Source organism: Ctenocephalides felis, unplaced genomic scaffold (assembly GCF_003426905.1).
Source record: "Ctenocephalides felis isolate EL2017-DRISC unplaced genomic scaffold, ASM342690v1 CF-g0.4_SCAFFOLD_03571, whole genome shotgun sequence".
Taxonomy (NCBI): domain Eukaryota; kingdom Metazoa; phylum Arthropoda; class Insecta; order Siphonaptera; family Pulicidae; genus Ctenocephalides; species Ctenocephalides felis.
The window spans coordinates 36324299-36342509 of NW_020539725.1; the positions used below are offsets into that span (position 1 = coordinate 36324299).

At 28.4% G+C, this 18211-nt stretch overlaps 1 long non-coding RNA gene across 1 annotated transcript in view; it reads left to right on the plus strand.

Annotated features, from left to right (window-relative positions):
* The first annotated feature begins 339 nt into the window (after positions 1–339).
* Positions 340–18211, plus strand: part of LOC113385387 — a 185368-nt gene continuing 167496 nt past the window's right edge. Inside the window, exon 1 of the long non-coding RNA XR_003367991.1 lies at positions 340–413. This is a non-coding gene — a long non-coding RNA (uncharacterized LOC113385387). The remainder of the gene's footprint in view (positions 414–18211) is intronic.

The window sequence follows — 18211 nt, forward strand, 5'->3', positions numbered from 1 at the left end:
TTGAACAGCAATCAGAATTGATGACTCCATAAGTGAGGATCAGAAATCAAAATTTAGTAGTTTTTTTTGGAGAATTGACTTTACTATGTTAAAGTTTTACTTTTGGTATAATATGATAAAAGCTGCTTTACTTGAATATATATTGTTAATTATATTTCTAAGTGTATACCGATGTCACTACTGCTTGAGATCAGTCTGCTTGAAGTTATCGAACTTGGGACCTCTAGTTCAAATTCAATAGCTCTATCTACTAACCCATGGGCAAGCCCTATATTATGCAATTATAGATGTTATCAAACAAAAATATGTAAAAATCTATTTTTGTTCATGTGTTTTTCAGAATCGCCTTAATTTTGAAAATCGGAAAGCCATTGGATCGAGTTGAACAAAAGCCTATTACATTTCACGAAATTGTAAGTAGTATTGTGAGTTTTAAATAATTCTTATTGTGTATTAGAACGAAATTACATTATAAACTTTACCCACGGATATTCTGTTCAACAGATATAAAATATAAACTAGAAAAAATATAAATTTTAAAATATACCGTATTTTTATGTTTGTGGTTTGTGGTTTGGTTAACAATTTACACAAAAAATACACATTTTAATAATAAAGAATTAATTAAAAGTTATAATAATTCCCTAAAAAAAGAAGAATTACATAGACAATATTTATGTTTCATTTAATTCTCTTTCATTGGTAGCTATGATTCGATCAGGCTATAGTTTGGCAAAATTGCAATATAAAAAACGAGCAAAAATATTTTATATATTAGATAGATATTTACAAATAAATTTAGTACTTCTTATTTAAATCCAAATATTATTCTGAATTCATAGTGATCAATTTTTCGCAAGTAATATTTGAACCGCATTTAACTCTATAGCTTTCTCTAATAATTTTGGATATAACTTTCTCTAATAATTTTGAATGCAAGTACATTATACTATCGTCATTTTATCTCAGTAAACTTAGTCTCATTTTCCAAGATTTTTCCATTCTGAGATTATCTTATGTTGAATTTTCTATGATATTGACTCATTTATCTATACAAGTAGCTATACACTTATTACTCTTCCATAAATCAAAGTATACCTACGTGCAATATCGCGCTTATGGCGCTTTAGTTATATAGCAAATTACTTGGCGTTAATAAAAAAATATCATCTCAGGGCCATTACGTAACAATTTCCTTTTTATAGTGTTCCAGGCGCACGTTTTTCTAGAGTTTGAATTTTTTTAAAATTCCACGTTCCAGCTCAGTACAGCACTCTTAATGTAGAGAAATTGAATTATTTTTTAATCATATTTTTTATGGTCTCTTGCGGACGCTTCTACGGCATATTGTAGAACCATGTGCTGACGTGTCGTGGTCTAAATGTATACAAAAAATATAATACGACTTCATAGTGAACTTCAAAACGTATATTATATATAATTAGAACATGCATGCTTGTACATTAGATTTTATCTAATTATTTTAATGTAAGATTATTAAAGGTGGATAGCTAGCTTGCTCTTGCAAAATGTTCAAGAGTAATATATTTGGGTGCAATTTATTACAAAGTACTAATAAATATAATTTGTATTGGTTTTGGTTATTTTGTTGAACTATATTTTGAACAATGGGAATTGTTTGAACAATGGTACATATATAAGTTTCAGTTATTTCTAAACAATTATTTTTTATATTGACGGTACCATACAGAGTATGTATTGTACAATTGATTCTCAGATAATTTGCTCCGCAGTGAAGATATTTTACTCACATATTATTAAAGGCTAATTTTTTATATTAAAATTATTAATATATTGAAATATTTAAGGTACACGTGTAATAAAATGTTACACTAATCTATTCTAATTTGTGTCAACTCACATGCTTCTAACCGTTATTATTATTTAATTATTTGGGCATTTGAAATGAAAGATTTGTAAAATTAATGAACTATCTTGATCGACTTGTTGATTTTAATAAAATCAGGAATATATTAGTTATCATGTTGTCAATAGCTATATTCAAATTATTTAAAAATTGAAAATCTATGATAATCATTAGTCATTATTGTTTGAGCAATTAATCCTTTAAAATCTTTGAAAAATTAATAAACTATCTTGGTCAAGCAATTTTTTTTAAATCAAGAATATCAGTTAGAATATCATCAATACCTATATCCGAACTATTTAAAAATTTAAATTTTATGATATTAGTTAATCACCACACGTGAAGTTTTGCAACTACGTCCACTTTAGAAATCCTAATTATACTTTTCGGTGTAAATAAAATTTCAATAATAATATTAATAAAATCAATATTATTCAGAATATGATTCAAATCTAAAAAAATAATGGTAAATACTAGATTTGCAAGCCTTTTTCTTTCAACAATTTTATTTTAATAAAATTTTCTGTTGTAGAGACTGTAAATCTTTTATTCTTCTAAGTGCCTTAGCACATTTAGGATGTTCAGCCTTCTTATATATATATATATATATATATATATGCATAATATTTAATTACATATTATATTCAAATTATGATAGTTCTAACTACAATACTAAGTTTTACTAGCATGTATCAAGCAAGTTTCCTACCACTAAATCTCCAAGTTTGTGACGACAACCCTTGAACTAAATGTGGCAAACCTTACATGCAACTAATGCAGAGATAAAACACCAACAGTGCATTATATATATGTATATATATATATATATATATATATATATATATAAGGTGTTTCTGCGATGTTATGTTGCACCTAAAGTGTTGTACCTAAGTGCAATTAGAGAAATAAAAATAGATTCAACAGTTCAAAATAATATAGAATTATGAAAAATTTAAAAAAATCCAAATTTTTACTAAATTTCTACTATAATTTTTTACTCAGTTTCTACTATAATTTGTTTATAAATTTTATAAATTACATGTGGAAGTTTTATTAATTCACATGAGTTTATGTAAAAACGTGTAGTATTTCCAGTTGGTTAAAAGTGTATATTATTAGTAGCATAGTATAGTATCGTCAATTTTTTTGCGCTAATTATTATTTAAGTAATTTACTATAATAGTTATTAATATTTGCTGTTTGGCTTACCTGAATTATCTTTTTGGTGTTCCAATTTTTTTATAAATATTTTTGTTCCTTTATTAGACCATATTGTACAAACTATCTTATATCTGTAAATACTTGATTAAAACAAGAGAACTGAACTCTGAAGTTTTGAAATTATGGCGATTTATTCGAACTTACACAAAGAAAATTGCTGCTAGACTTAAGCTAAAATAAATCAGCACATAGACTGTGCGTTATTTATTATTCACGCAGAAACTTCTTGATAGATTTTCATATAAGATTGCATACTACTAACAATGAAGGAAACCTATCTATTACTTTCGAAACGTTTACAGTAAGCAAAAATAATTTTACTTTTGATTAGAAATAAATGTCTCAAATGATTTTTTCTAAAAAATAATTAGCATTTTCATAATTTTGTTTTCAAATTCAATTTAAGATTAATCCTGAAAGTCGTATAGGTACTCTACTTATTTTCAAAGAAACGGCATTATTAACCATCATATTTTTTCAGTTTAAAGCAATTATAAAAACATGTAAAGGGAGGAGTTTTAAAAAAGTTCAAACATTTTCAAAAAAAAAAATCAAAAATGTTAGTTTTTTTCACGTAACTAAAAATACATGTGATGTTTGGTGGGGGACGGGGGTAATTTTGAATATCACCATGTATCACCAAGGAGGAGGGGGGTCCAAAAATGCTTAAAAACTCGCTCACGTGATTAATGGATGCCCCCAAACTAATAAGCTAAACCTATATAAATGATTTTCTTACTGTATCTTATTGTGATAACAATGAATAATAATAAGGTTTATATAGGGGATATTGATGTTTTGCATAACATCATAAATAATGTAAAAAAGGTATCTGAAATTATACATTTATTTCTCATTTATTTTTAACCTCACATCAACTGCACAGTGTAGCAATATTAAAAACAATAATACAATATTACTAAAGTTAAAGGTTAACATTGTATCTCGTAAAACTCACACTTATTGTCTAATCATCTTTTTTGCTTTTTATATTTAATTTCATTCAATTTTATTTTGCGCTCTGTATATATTATTACATTAAGCAGATAATGCTGACAAGTATAGGTAAAATAAAGTTAATTACAAATTAGTAGATATCCGCAGTGGCGTATTTAATAAAGCTAATTGAAATATAATAATTAAAAAAGAACTAAAAACAAATAGGGAAAAAACATAAAATATTGCAAAATGGAAGTATTAGTTAATTATACTATATTAGATCTCCAGGTATTTTTGTTTTAAGTCTGGTCGGCTGACCTTCCCGGTATACATGACTTACTAATTGGTTAGGATGGACTTCTATTCTGCTTTTATAATTGTTCGCAACCATGGTTACTTGTTCTTGAATTGTAGGTATGTTTGTGCTTACGAAATTTTTCTATATTTTAACATGTTTCAAAGATTTTCCCTCAAACAAATAAATCTTATCTGACTCTCATAAAATTCAGATTTTTTTCCAATTCCGCCCTCACCGGAACTTTTTCGATATCATTAACCCAATTTTCACATAGACCCCATTACTTCCCTTTAAACTCGTTCCGCACACGTGAAATCTCTTTTACGGCTTGTGGGAATTTATACAATTTGAAATAAAGCCGAACCATGGCTTTTCTAAAGCGCTCTGATCACGTTAGGTAAAGCCAATAATATCGAACGTTATTAAAGTTTAATCGTCTGCGAGATGTGGCTGAACTCATGAAATATCCCATATAAGAATCAATTCTACCACTGCATTTTATAATATTATTGGATTTTATAAGTGAAATATAATAATAATAATATAAAGAAGAAATCTTTAGTTTTGTTCGAGGAAACTGTAAAATTTATAGCAAATATTGATACATATATTTATTGCTTGGTTTAATGCTTGAATACAATAAAATCTGGCACCATCATGATGCCGCTTTACACAGGAGTCATGAACAAAATGGGAAAATTCTGGATAATTTTTTATATCAATGCTAAATCTTGGCTTTCTACAGAATTTTTTTTTCGGACTCTCATTTTCTGCAGAATACATCTAAAGCGGTGACATTCTGTTTTTGTTTTTAATAAATCTTCATAACAATAGAATAGTTATTTGCATCACGATTTCTGCCAGTTGCATTCAGTATTATAATTAAACTGATTATAATTATCTTAAATAATAGTAAATAATATGAGAAATGCTGACAAAATGGTTATATATAGGCAAAATGACATAAACCATGTCATTTTGTCCATATTTCTCTTAAATGAAATAAAAAATATATTTGTCAATTTTCATACGGTATATTTTAGTTAGCTTATGGTCAAGTATTTATTAACTTCCCGAATGATAAGTTCATGCTTTCATCAAAAAAATCAGATTCGCTAATTTTGTTTTCTCAGCGTTCCAAGCCATTCTGAATCGAATTAGCCCATTGGAAAAAAGTATGTGCGTGTGTGTGTATGTGCGTGTATGTGAACAGATTTTTTGCTGTAAATCGACGTTTTCTTAAAAACATCGATATATCTCGATGAGGACTAGCGTTTGAGTTTTGTGCGGCGATCGTCCAAGCCGTTTCTTTATAAATAGCAAAAAATTGAAAAATTTTTCGTCTACGTTTTAGCCCGCAATTCTGAATCGATTCTGAAAATTCAAAATCCGTTCGAAAGATATTGGTTGGGAATGGTGCTGATTAGTTTTTGGTATAGATCGACCGGACCATTTTCTTCTAATAAAGTTTTTTTAAAAAAAATTCGACGATTTTTATGATTTTTTTGACGGTAGATATCATAGTCTTCTGATCATACTAAAATATTACCGTCCTACGTCAACTCGTTTAGCTTAAAAAATTCGTCAAAGTTTGCAAAAATTGGTATTGTTTTTTGGCATTTGTCAAAATTAGACCTTTCATCGACGTTTGCTCAAAAACGCCTGAACTGATTTCAGAAATTTAAAAGCCATTCGAAGTATCTCAATGAGCACTATAGTTTATATTTATATTATATTGTCATTTTTGTGAGACCGTTGTGAGATCTGCCGAGCCGTTTATTTGTAATTTGAAAAAGAGTGTTAAACTTTTCGTCCACATTTAAGCTCACTCTACCGAATCGATTTTAAAAAATCAAAAACTGTTCAAAAGATATTAGTTGGGAATGATACTGATTAGTTTTATGTGAAAATCTACCGAGCCGTTTTCTTGTAATTAACTGTTTAAAAAAAATTGAAGCCGATTTTTATGAAACTTTCTTTGGCGATGTATATCATGGTCTTATATTACTTACTGAAATATTACGGCCTTACGACAAGTAGTTTAGTTTTAAAAATTCATCAAAATTTGAGAAAAAGAGTTGTTTTTTGACGTTTGTTAAAATTAAAATTATACTATTTACTTGGTATAACAATAGAGTACTTCTACATAAAAACTGGCTCAATTATAAAAATTATTGATTTTTGAAAATACTCCGAGTCAAAGTGTTCGTTCGTTTTCAATTATGTGTAATAAATCCACTCGGAATACTTCAAATGGCTCATAAATTAATTTATTTTTTATTGATTAAGTCGATTATTTAAACATATCGGAAAGTTCGTGTAACTTGCCTCAAGGCTAAATACCAAACCAACTAGTTTATTACTATATTTGTGATTTTAATATAGCTGATATGAAATAGTTATCTATGTTCAGTAATGCTTCGTTCATTATTTACAAAATTTTAAGACAAATAGCGAACCCTATAATGATATAAAATATATAACTTTGTTTAGCAGCTCTACTTTTCTTAAAGTTAGTAAAACAAGCATCATAGTTTCTATTATATTTTTTATATATATAAAAGTTTATAACGATATTTTTGATAGTTCAGATGAATAAAAAATATTCGTAAAAATAGACTAAAATATATTTTGCAATGAGTTTTAACAATGATTTTTATCAAGGCATATTTAGATTAAATATAGATATGCATATAATTTATAATATAATACATTTATAATATAATTTAAAAAGCGCAATAAAATTTAATTGAATAGCGATAAAACAATACGTATTAATAAATGTGCAATTGTAAGTCGAATTTTCCTCTTATATAATAATTTATCAGTGATTAAATATACTCTCAACTAGGATATTCGTATTTTTAGATCAAGTCTACTATCTTGATATATGGTAGAGAACTAAGATCGCGCTATGCAATATTTCCCTAATAAATTTTCAACGTACATAGAATTATGAAACTTCAAACTAATTAATTCTGCTTCTCAATATTTTAATAACTTTATATTATATACTCAGATCACAGTATCTTCCGGCCCATTAGCTCCCTATCTTGATTTACTGCCTCATGCAATAATATTTCTTAACTTTAGCTCTTACAGAAATTGAGATCATTAAACGGATGAAAGAAAATATGATAAATACGACTCTCTCTCAGCAAAGTGATATTATAGAAAACGCGATAACTTCTACCCTTACATGAGATTAAGAGAGAACAAATAAACATGATACTGCGTATTAAATCAGAGCTTAAAACTTCGAGTTCTCATATTTCAGATGCTTTAATTTAAGAAGCTTTTGTTGTGCAAACTTTGGTCTCGCCTCATCGCCGCGTCAGACCTTTCAAAATATTGCTCCTCCTTTATATACACTACACATATGTGCACATGAATATGCATTAAGTGCTAGAGCAATTTATGCTTCGTATATTATAAACATCGGATTTCTGTTTGGAAATTCTAAGCCAAGAATATTAGAATGATTAATGATGATGAATCAGGTTCTAATTGTGGGGTGCTGTTGACATAGTTTGCCAAATATTTGATTTTGTAATTAGTTTTGAATTATTCAGACACTAAAATGTTTGTTTTGTAAAAAAATGTAAGTGAAAATATCTCGTTTATTCTGTTTATTAATCAACGAGATTTGAAATCGGCAATGAATGAATTTTGTGAAGTTTTGGATGTAGAACCTTCAATCTTAATTTTAAATTTTGCTGCGTATGGAAAATTATACTGGGTCTCAAACAACAAAACATTTAACAATAAAACATAACTTATATGTGAAGATAATATGAAGACATCTAAACTATCATTTTATGATAAGCAATGCAATTAACTAAATTCATTAAAAAACTTTTAGGATAGGACTGGGTACAGTTGTGCCACTTTTTTGATTAACAAAAATTTTGTTAGTTCAACAATTAGGGGTTATTTCCGAGTTAACTGAAAGAAAAATAAATTAAATGGTAATTTGAACATTGGTGTACGTGGAGATACTGTTATACTATCTTTAAATATGATGCAATCATAACTGTCTTCACCCACAGGACAATATTTAAACAACGCTTCTGATTATATAAAAAAAACATAAAGTTTATTTCTTGGGCTAAAACAATAACACTTTTGGTCTTTCTCATGTTTTTAGAAATGTTTAATTTTTTTTTAATCATAACTAATAGGTATTTTTAGGAAAAACAATTATCAACGTTAGTAACTAGATAAAATATAAATAATAATTGATCAATTTCAACGTAAATTTAAATATTAAACACAAATGTCAGAATATATATGAGATATTCGCCTTTTTTGCTCTTTGATATATATTTGCTATTACATTTGTTGGTAAAATGTTTATTACTAAATCATACATCATATTAGTTACACCTTATTTCGCTTATATTATATGAATATAAATATTTCATTCTAAATTAAATAAAAACTTCTTCAATCATTGATAAAATAGTTAGTCGAATTATTACTTGCTATATCTTTCCATATAACTCGAAATTGTAGAGCTACCAGAACGTATGTTATAATAGCGCTTAATATCTGTAAATATAGTATTTAGAACAGAAATTATTTCAAAATTGATGATATAAAAATAAGTATGTATGTTTTGCCGATCCTAATATTCCAATTGTTAGATTGAAAACCCCTAAAGCGGAAAACATCGGAGGATTGACGTGAAGTCTTTTGAAAAATAACTCTATCTGTCCAAAATGCATATAATAATAATGTATGTATAAGTTATTGAAGTTATTTATCATTTTGAAAGGTTTAAAAGTGTTTATAATATATTTGTACTGAAAAATGTTTATAATATAGTTTTTTTAATTATTAAAAAGGCGTATATCTCGCGAACGGCAAGAGGTATTTTGAAAAATTTCATACTAGGTAAAAGATCTCTTGATTTAGAATATTTCACCTGAAATCATCAATGTTCTATGATGAGTTGTTCAAAAGTTATAATCGATTAAAGATTTCATGAGTAAAAATGCCCAAAAAATGGATGAAAAATTAGTTAGTTTTTTTAATTTTTCACAGACTTCCCGGGCACGTAGAAGTTTCAATTAAACGTCAGGTGAATTGTCTTGTGGGCTAGAATAACGCGAGAAAAACTGCATTTTAATATTCTCAACGGTTGCCGAATAAATAAGAAAAAACTGAAATTATAGCATGACCCTAGGGTCACGTATTGTATTCCGATTTTGGATGAATTTTTTTTGTTTCCGATTTTGATGATTTTCATAATGTTGATACCTTATGACATAAGGAAAATGCTATTAAAAAATTTCGGTCGCACTTCAAATAGTTTTCGAGAAAAACGCATTTTTAATATTTCAATAGTATTAAAAAAAATGTTTTTTTGTAAATATCTCGGAAACGGTTAGAGCTATCACAAAAATTTTTGCATCAGCTGATACATATTTTAAATACGCATATTTCATTCATATACGTCATGATTCTATGTTAAATATTTTCCGAGATATAAGCGTTTAACTAATTTAAACTTAAAAATTTGAAACCGTTTTTGGCGTATATCTCGCGAACGGTAAGAGATATCTTAAAACTTTTTATACTGGGTTAAAGATCTTTTGATTTATTATAGAATATTTCGCCTGGTAACATCAATATCCTATGATGAATCGTTCAAAAGTTATGAGCTAGGGTGTAAATCCGTACAAATGCAACGGAAGTTTGTTACGCCAGAACTGCACGTCATTCGTTTTGGATGAAGTGCATGTCAGATTGAATTTTACGGTTTATTAAAATTGCATGAAAAGCTTACAAAAGTGTACAGATAATTAAATAATTGCTTACAAAAAACCATACATAATCGAGACTCTAATGTGCGTTTGTGGAATCAAAAAATGTCTTACTTTTCAATCAAGATATAGAAGCGAATATGGAATCGGACAGTAAACCATCAGAAATCCCAAAACTACGAAAGACCGTTATTGGATCCAGCAAATACAGCAAGATACCTCGCGAAGAAAGTCGGACCAATATGTTTACATCGGAAAAGGTCTCGCTGCGTTCAACTTCATCAGTTTCTGACTCAAGACAGGAAGTAATATCATCTAGTAATAGTGCATCTGCAAGCCTCACTCAACCACATTCTGATGTCAAGAAACCTCCTAATTCATGGCAAGTAGTCAATTTCAAAAAAAGAAAAACTTCATTTGAACCATTAGGAATAGATGTCAAAATTCAAAACAGATTTTCGGCCCTTTCAACAATAGAAACAGCTAATGATGACAACTCAGTTAAACCGGCTCCAGTCAGTAAGCCCCCTCCAATATTTATTTACGGAGTTGACGATATTAATGATATGTCTAATCAATTAAATGAAATAATTCCGCACGATCAATATTTCCTGAGAAGTTTAGCTAACAATACATTTAAAATTCTATGTAATTCTGTCGACCATTTTCGAACTTTATCCAGACATCTAAAAGAAACTAATGCCGTATATCATACATATCAATTAAAAGAAGAGAAGGCTTATAGGGTTGTTCTTAGAAATGTACACTTTTCAACAAGCACAGATGCAATTAAATTAGAACTATTAAAACAGGGTCATGTAGTACGTAATATCCTAAATATTAGACATAGATTAACAAAAGAACCTCTTAATATGTTTTTTGTTGATCTGGAACCAAATAGAAATAACAAAAATATTTATAACATTTATAAATTATTCAACTGCATAATACGCGTCGAACCACCGAGAAAGTCCAACAACATTATACAATGCACTCGCTGTCAACTCTTTAATCACACCAAAAAATACTGCAATAGACCATTTGCTTGCCTAAAATGTGGTGACAATCATAATACTAATGCTTGTACCAAAGATCCGAATGCTCCGGCATGTTGTTATTTTTGCGACGGTGCTCATCCAGCTAATTATCGCGGTTGCTCATACTTCCAAAAAATTAAAGAACAAAGAAACAAAACTCCAGTAAATCAATCAGTCATAAATCCAAATCCAAATAACCAAAATTTTAAAAATTTTAATAATTCTAATTCTAATAATAAAATAAACAACATTTCTCCGGCCTTAAACCAACAATTCAAAATTCATCCTATGCAGACATTGCAAAAAACAATTACTCTGCTTCTAATCATTCACCTTCAAATCCCGATTCTGATTCTCTAGCAACACTTATTTTAGAATTTAAAAATATCTTCAATCAGCTTTTACAACAGAACACCATAATAATAAATATGTTATCCACGTTAGTCAACAACAAAAGCAATGGCAAAAATAATTAAAATTGCTGAATGGAATGCCAACGGTTTAATACCTCACAAAAATGAAGTAGAATGTTTTTTAAAGTTAAACTTAATAGATATCTTATTAATCTCAGAAACTCACTTCACTGAAAAAAACTACTTTAAAATTTATAACTACACTACTTATAATTCAAATCACCCAAGTGGCAGGGCTCGCGGCGGTTCGGCTATATTAATCAAAAATAATATAAAGCATTTTGTTCTACCAAATATTTCTGATGATTTTCTACAAGCAACTCAAATTTCTGTTGAAACAAATTTATATAATTTTTGTGTTTCTGCTGTTTATTGTCCACCAAGATTCAAAATTTCTTGTGCTCAGTTTTCTTCATTTTTCTCTCAATTAGGTAATAAATTTATCATTGGTGGTGACTTTAATTGTAAACATATTGCCTGGGGTTCTAGACTGACTACAGCCAAAGGAAAGATTCTTCATGCAGCCATAGGGCAAAATAACCTCTCCTTTATTTCAACTTGCAGTCCAACTTATTGGCCTTCTGACCCTACTAAAGTTCCAGACCTTTTAGATTTTTTTATTGTGAAAGGTATTGATCTTTCAAATCTCAATATTGAATCTAGTTACGATCTCTCTTCAGATCATTCTCCAATACTTGTGACGTTTAGCACATTTCCTACTCCAGTTATCAACAATCATATTCTACACAACAATCTTTCTAACTGGATTCAATTCAAATCCATACTTGATTCAAAATTATTTCCAAAATCTAGGCCTACAAGCGTTATTGATATAGAAAATAATATAGATTATTTTTCTGAGATTGTACGTGAAACAACCAAGCAGATCACCCCGAACATTATTCCAAGAAATGATAATCTAATAATTCCGCAAGAGATTAAGAAGCTAATTGCACAGAAACGAAGAGCAAGACGTACCTGGCAACATTCTCATCTACCAACGGATAAGACATCGCTTAATCATCTCAATAACACGCTGAGGAAAAAAATGAAAGAATGGAAGAACCCCTACAACAAAACCCTCCTCTGAAAATAACCAACCAAAACGGATTCATTTGGGCAAAAAGCAACGAAGAAAAAGCGGAGGCCTTTGCTGATCATCTAAGTAGCATTTTTAGCGCTCGAAATATTTCCCAGAATAATTTAATTAACAATTTCGTAAATCAACCCATACATTCTACACCGTTAGGACATTTTTCACCAAATGATGTCTTATGTGAAATAAAAAGGATAAAAAATAGATCTTCGCCGGGTATGGATAAAATTACTCCAAAGATGTTAAAAGAATTGCCTACAAAAGGTATTTTATATATAACGAATATTTTCAACGCCATACTTCAATACAATTATTGGCCCACAGCGTGGAAGACTGCAGAAATTATTATGATCGCTAAACCAAACAAAAACCATCACACTGCTAGTTCATACCGTCCTATCAGTCTTTTATCGATATTATCGAAAATTTTAGAGAGGCTTTTGTTGCAGAGATTGTCAGAAGATCATCCGAATGATAGTTGGATTCCTCATCATCAGTTTGGCTTCAGAAAAAATCACTCTACAATTCAACAATGCAACAGAACGGTGTCTCGTATTCTTGAAGCCATGAATAGAAAGGAACACAGCGTAGCCGTATTCTTAGATGTCAGTCAGGCTTTTGATAAGGTTTGGCACTCAGGACTCCTATATAAAATCAAAACAACTTTTCCAAACTACTTCAATATCTTAAGCTCATATTTGCTTAATAGAAAATTTAGAATCAAAATTAAAGATGTGACTTCGAGCATCAGAAATATTGAATGCGGGGTACCACAGGGCAGTGTGCTAAGCCCTGTACTTTATCTTCTTTTCACAAACGATATGCCCACAGATGATCTTCTAACCATATGCACTTACGCCGATGACATAGCAATTATTTCATGCAATTCCGATATTAGAACAGCAACTTGTCAGTTACAAAATTATTTATCTAGTCTCGAAAAATGGTTTTTAGATTGGAATATCAAAATCAATATCGAAAAATCTCAGCACATAATTGTTTCTCTAAAACATCACAACAGTCCACCTATCATCATGAACAATTCAATAATTCCGCTATGCAATTCTGTTAAATATTTAGGCATGCACATTGATTCGAAATTGACATGGAGAACGCACATTGAATATAAAAAGAAACAAATCCAACTGAAAATAAAAGATTTTTACTAGCTTTTTGGGAGGAAATCTGAAATCTCTCTCGATAACAAGGTACTTTTGTATAAAACTATCATAGTGCCCATTTGGACTTATGGAATCGAACTATGGGGTTGCTCATGCAAATCTAACATAAACATCATTCAAAGGTGCCAGAATAAAATTCTGCGTATCCTTACTAATGCGCCTTGGTATATTTCGAATTTTTGCCTACATAAGGATTTGAAAATCTCAACAGTCAACGAAATGATCAAGATTAGAAGTTCATCTTTCAACAACAAATTAATCCAGCATACAAATCCTACAATTCAAGCGATTCAGAGACCGATAAGAAGATTGAGCAAGAAATGGCCTTCCGATCTACCAAACTCCTAGCCCAATGTCTGCACGCGTCCTGACGTAGTACGCGGCATACATCATCACGTCATCGTTCATTTATGTTATTATTTTTGTATTACTGTTTTAATTTAATTTTTATTTTAACTTTTTTCATTTTATATTCAATGTATTGCATTTTTTGTTGTTTTGTATTTTTTTTTGCTCATATCAATTTTGTAAATAAGACATTAAAGTCTTGATTAACAAAAATAAATTGTAACAAAAAAAAAAAAAAAAAAATTCGTTTTGGATGAAATCATTTCTTTAAATTGAAATTATTTCTTTAGGTCGATTCTGATAAGTCGTAGTGTATGTGAATAGATATTTGTCGTTCTATGCGATCCGGCATCAACGTTAAAGTTACATTGTAGTACAAATCTTGATTTAATGAAAAATGCCTGAATCAGAAGGATATTTTGCACTGTTTCTTGAAAATATTGATTATTAAGATTAATGGTTAATAAGTTTATTGATTAGAAATAATTTCTAAATCATTTGTAGTTTCTATAAATCATTGAAGTTATTAAAATGAAAAAAAATTTTAGGCAAGTCAGATATTACAGCTGTTCAAAGAATGATATATATCGCCAGCAAAAAAGTAAAAAAAATACAAGCAGTTAATGAATGTATATTGATTTTAATTACATGAAGTTCTTCAAACACAATTACATGATGAGTGAAGTTGCAAAAACAATATTTGTTTGAGAAGTTGTTTGTAGAATTTATTAATCAGAAATAACTTCATTTCTCTAATGAAGGTTAATTTATAAATGCTAATTACAATGAGAAACCGATCATGTCAAATTTGAAGTATGACTTAAATTACATTATTGTTTTTAAATATTATACATATTTTTAATGCTATTGTAAATATTTTTGATTTTAAACGCAATATTAGTAACGTGATCAAACAAACATACTACATCTTTCTCCGTTTGGACCCTATCTCAAAATTATTACAGATTAGCTGTAATAACGACTGTCACTACCGTACCTTGCACAACTTTGCCCAGTCTCTCCTACTAATCACTATGTCAATTCGCTCCCCAAATTGTTGGAAAGAGGTTATTTTAAATCAGATATTAAGGAAATTCAACGAACAACAAAATTATCATTCTGTGCAAAACTTTTGCTTTTTCTACTCTATCTATAAGTATAAATAAACTTTTAAGTAAATCTTACATAGGCGATCAAATTATCAACGCAGCTCTTTATTAAATGTAAGTCCGAAAATTCCTCTATAGATAGTTTTCCTTTATCGAAGGATCTCATATGTGTCTGTTTCTAAAACAGAAGCAATTGAGACGATTTTGTATCTGTCTTTGACTGTTTCTTACATTATTGTCATACATATGAGACTTGAAAGCTACCATTGGGAATATTTAAGTACAGTATGCAAAAAATATCCGTGTGGACTAGATCTCCTTTTTTATTTTACCGTACGCTTGGGCTATGGAAGTGAGTCTTCAAAGGTTTTTTGCTACATTTACTTCACGTGTCACAAAACGGAATACTTTTCAGAATTTTTACTTAGATCTCACATCGACTCTACGTGGACCGAATTGCAATTTTTTCATTCTATAAATTACTTGGGTTTTTTAATTTATTCCATGTATGTATTTTTAGAAATTCTAAATCGTTTAACATAATTGGAAAATGTATTGGTTTAAATACAAAAGCAATATTTTCTTTGGTAGGCATGTTTTGGTTGCATTGATTTCAATTACGTGATTTGATAAAACTTAAAAATTACTCGTCATTGCAAATAAATAAAAATAATTTAAGTATGTTATAACTCTGAAGACATTCAATGGATTTTCATTATTGCTAATATACAAAATAATATTACTGTAACTTAACAGTTTTTTGAAATTTAAATTTAAAGACATTTATATTATGTTTTATTCAGTGATTTTAAAAAATACTAGACCAGGTGAGACAAAAATACTATACTGCTAGACTAGAATACTAGAATACTACTCTAGATTTCATTAATTCGATATCTAATATTCAAAGCTAATTTTATTTGAATTTTCAAGATATCAGTTGGAAATTGTGTTTAATTTGGCAAAGGTGAGTCAAACCGTTTTATTTATTGATTTCGTAACGAACCTCTATTAAATTCTAAATCAAAAAATCTTATTATTGACGTTATAATCGAATTCGATTATTTTCAATATAGAGTTATAATGACACTTGCACTTATCTACCTGTTGGATACTAATAATTGCAATCGTTATGTAATTATGATATGTTCAAATGCTTCCAAATAAAAAAAGTGAAAATGTTCATTATGATATTAGTATCTAATGTCAAATAAAATACTAATTCTGAGCAAATCATAGATAAGGAGCAGATGATATCCCATATAATTCTTAGTTCATGTTATGATGCTTCGTAGCTTTTTATCAAAATATTCTATTTTTACAATATGTTGTCTATTTTTGCAATAAGATTATCATCATTAATTTATCATATTTTCATCAAAAAAAAAACAAACTCTTATGATTGTTTATAATTATGAAATGATTAATATGTTTCTAGAAACAATTATCAACAAACTATTCTATCAACTAATATAACATAAACTTGACTTAATATATTCTACAATAATTTTAAATTAGTTTTTGCGTCGTTTAGTATTAATTGACTATATTTAATCTTGTAATTAAACTTTGTAATGGAAACATGCAATCAGAATAAGTTCACAATACACAATGAATTTTAATGTATTTTGGATGCATCGTGCGCTCGAAATCTAAGTTTCACAGCAGCTTAATCTGAGTATATATGATTTATTACAATAATTAATATCACAGTAATTATTCTATTATGCTATATCCAAATTAAATATTAATGAGTTTAATACAGCGTACTTATTTTATGTGCAACGCTTTGAATATTTTATGAAATTCGTAGTTGTCTTTGAGCTTTTTTAATTGTAAAATTATACTTATATAAATCATTATAGGAAAGTGAATAATATGCATTAATATATAAAACCATAAATAATCATTACAAACAATGACTTTTACAATATTAAACACGTAGCTTATCTATAGTAAAATTGTACTACAGTTAATTTTTTTACAACCTATTTTACAGCAACAAAAGCAGAAAGAATTCGCCCGAGGTCTTTAGATGTTATTTACAAATAGTAGTGAATAATTTATATAGTAGAAACCAAGATGATCAATTTAAAATGCTAAATAAATAATTCCTTAACGTTTAACAAAAAGTTCCTTAACTTTGTGGGTTGTATTTTTGGAAAACAATTATAATCACAACTATTTGCAAGTTGCCTTTTACAAAATATGCCAGCAAAACTATATTCAATATACAAATGTTAATTTGTAAAGGATATCAAAAGTGCATTTACACGTAACAAATTTTCTATGGAGAATTGATCAAAGATACTACACGGCAAAAAGGTATTGGATAGTACGCAATGATGCTACAAGTCAAGGCAAATTTCCATTTTTTGTTAATTAATTTAATATTAGTATTTCTTTTAAATTCATATAAGTAGAATACATTATTATTAATTTCATTACTTTAGTTTTTCAATATTGTGCTTATGTTGTTATTCATAATACTTACTATTATGTTGTTACTCATAATACTATTATCAATTTTGGGTATTTATGCATATTGACAAATTATTTAAAAATATTTTTTTTTTGTACTTACTGTAAATGATTGTAAAATTGTTTATCCATACAATTTTTTATATGATAATTTATATTATTTTTTCAATTTTTCTGAATTTAATTAAATGATTTTAATATTTAATTTCTTATTACCTCTCTCTTTGACATATGTTGGCAACAACAGAAACACAATTTTTTTTGCCAGACGTAATGGAAGAGTAGATTCTTTTTATTTTGTGAACTGTGATCGTAAATAACAATTTAAATGCATAACGGGTATTCTTGGCAGTGCGCGACAGAGCTTTCCACATCGAAATTTTATAAATGAGAAAATAGATATATTTTTAGCATTGTTCTGCTATTCACGAT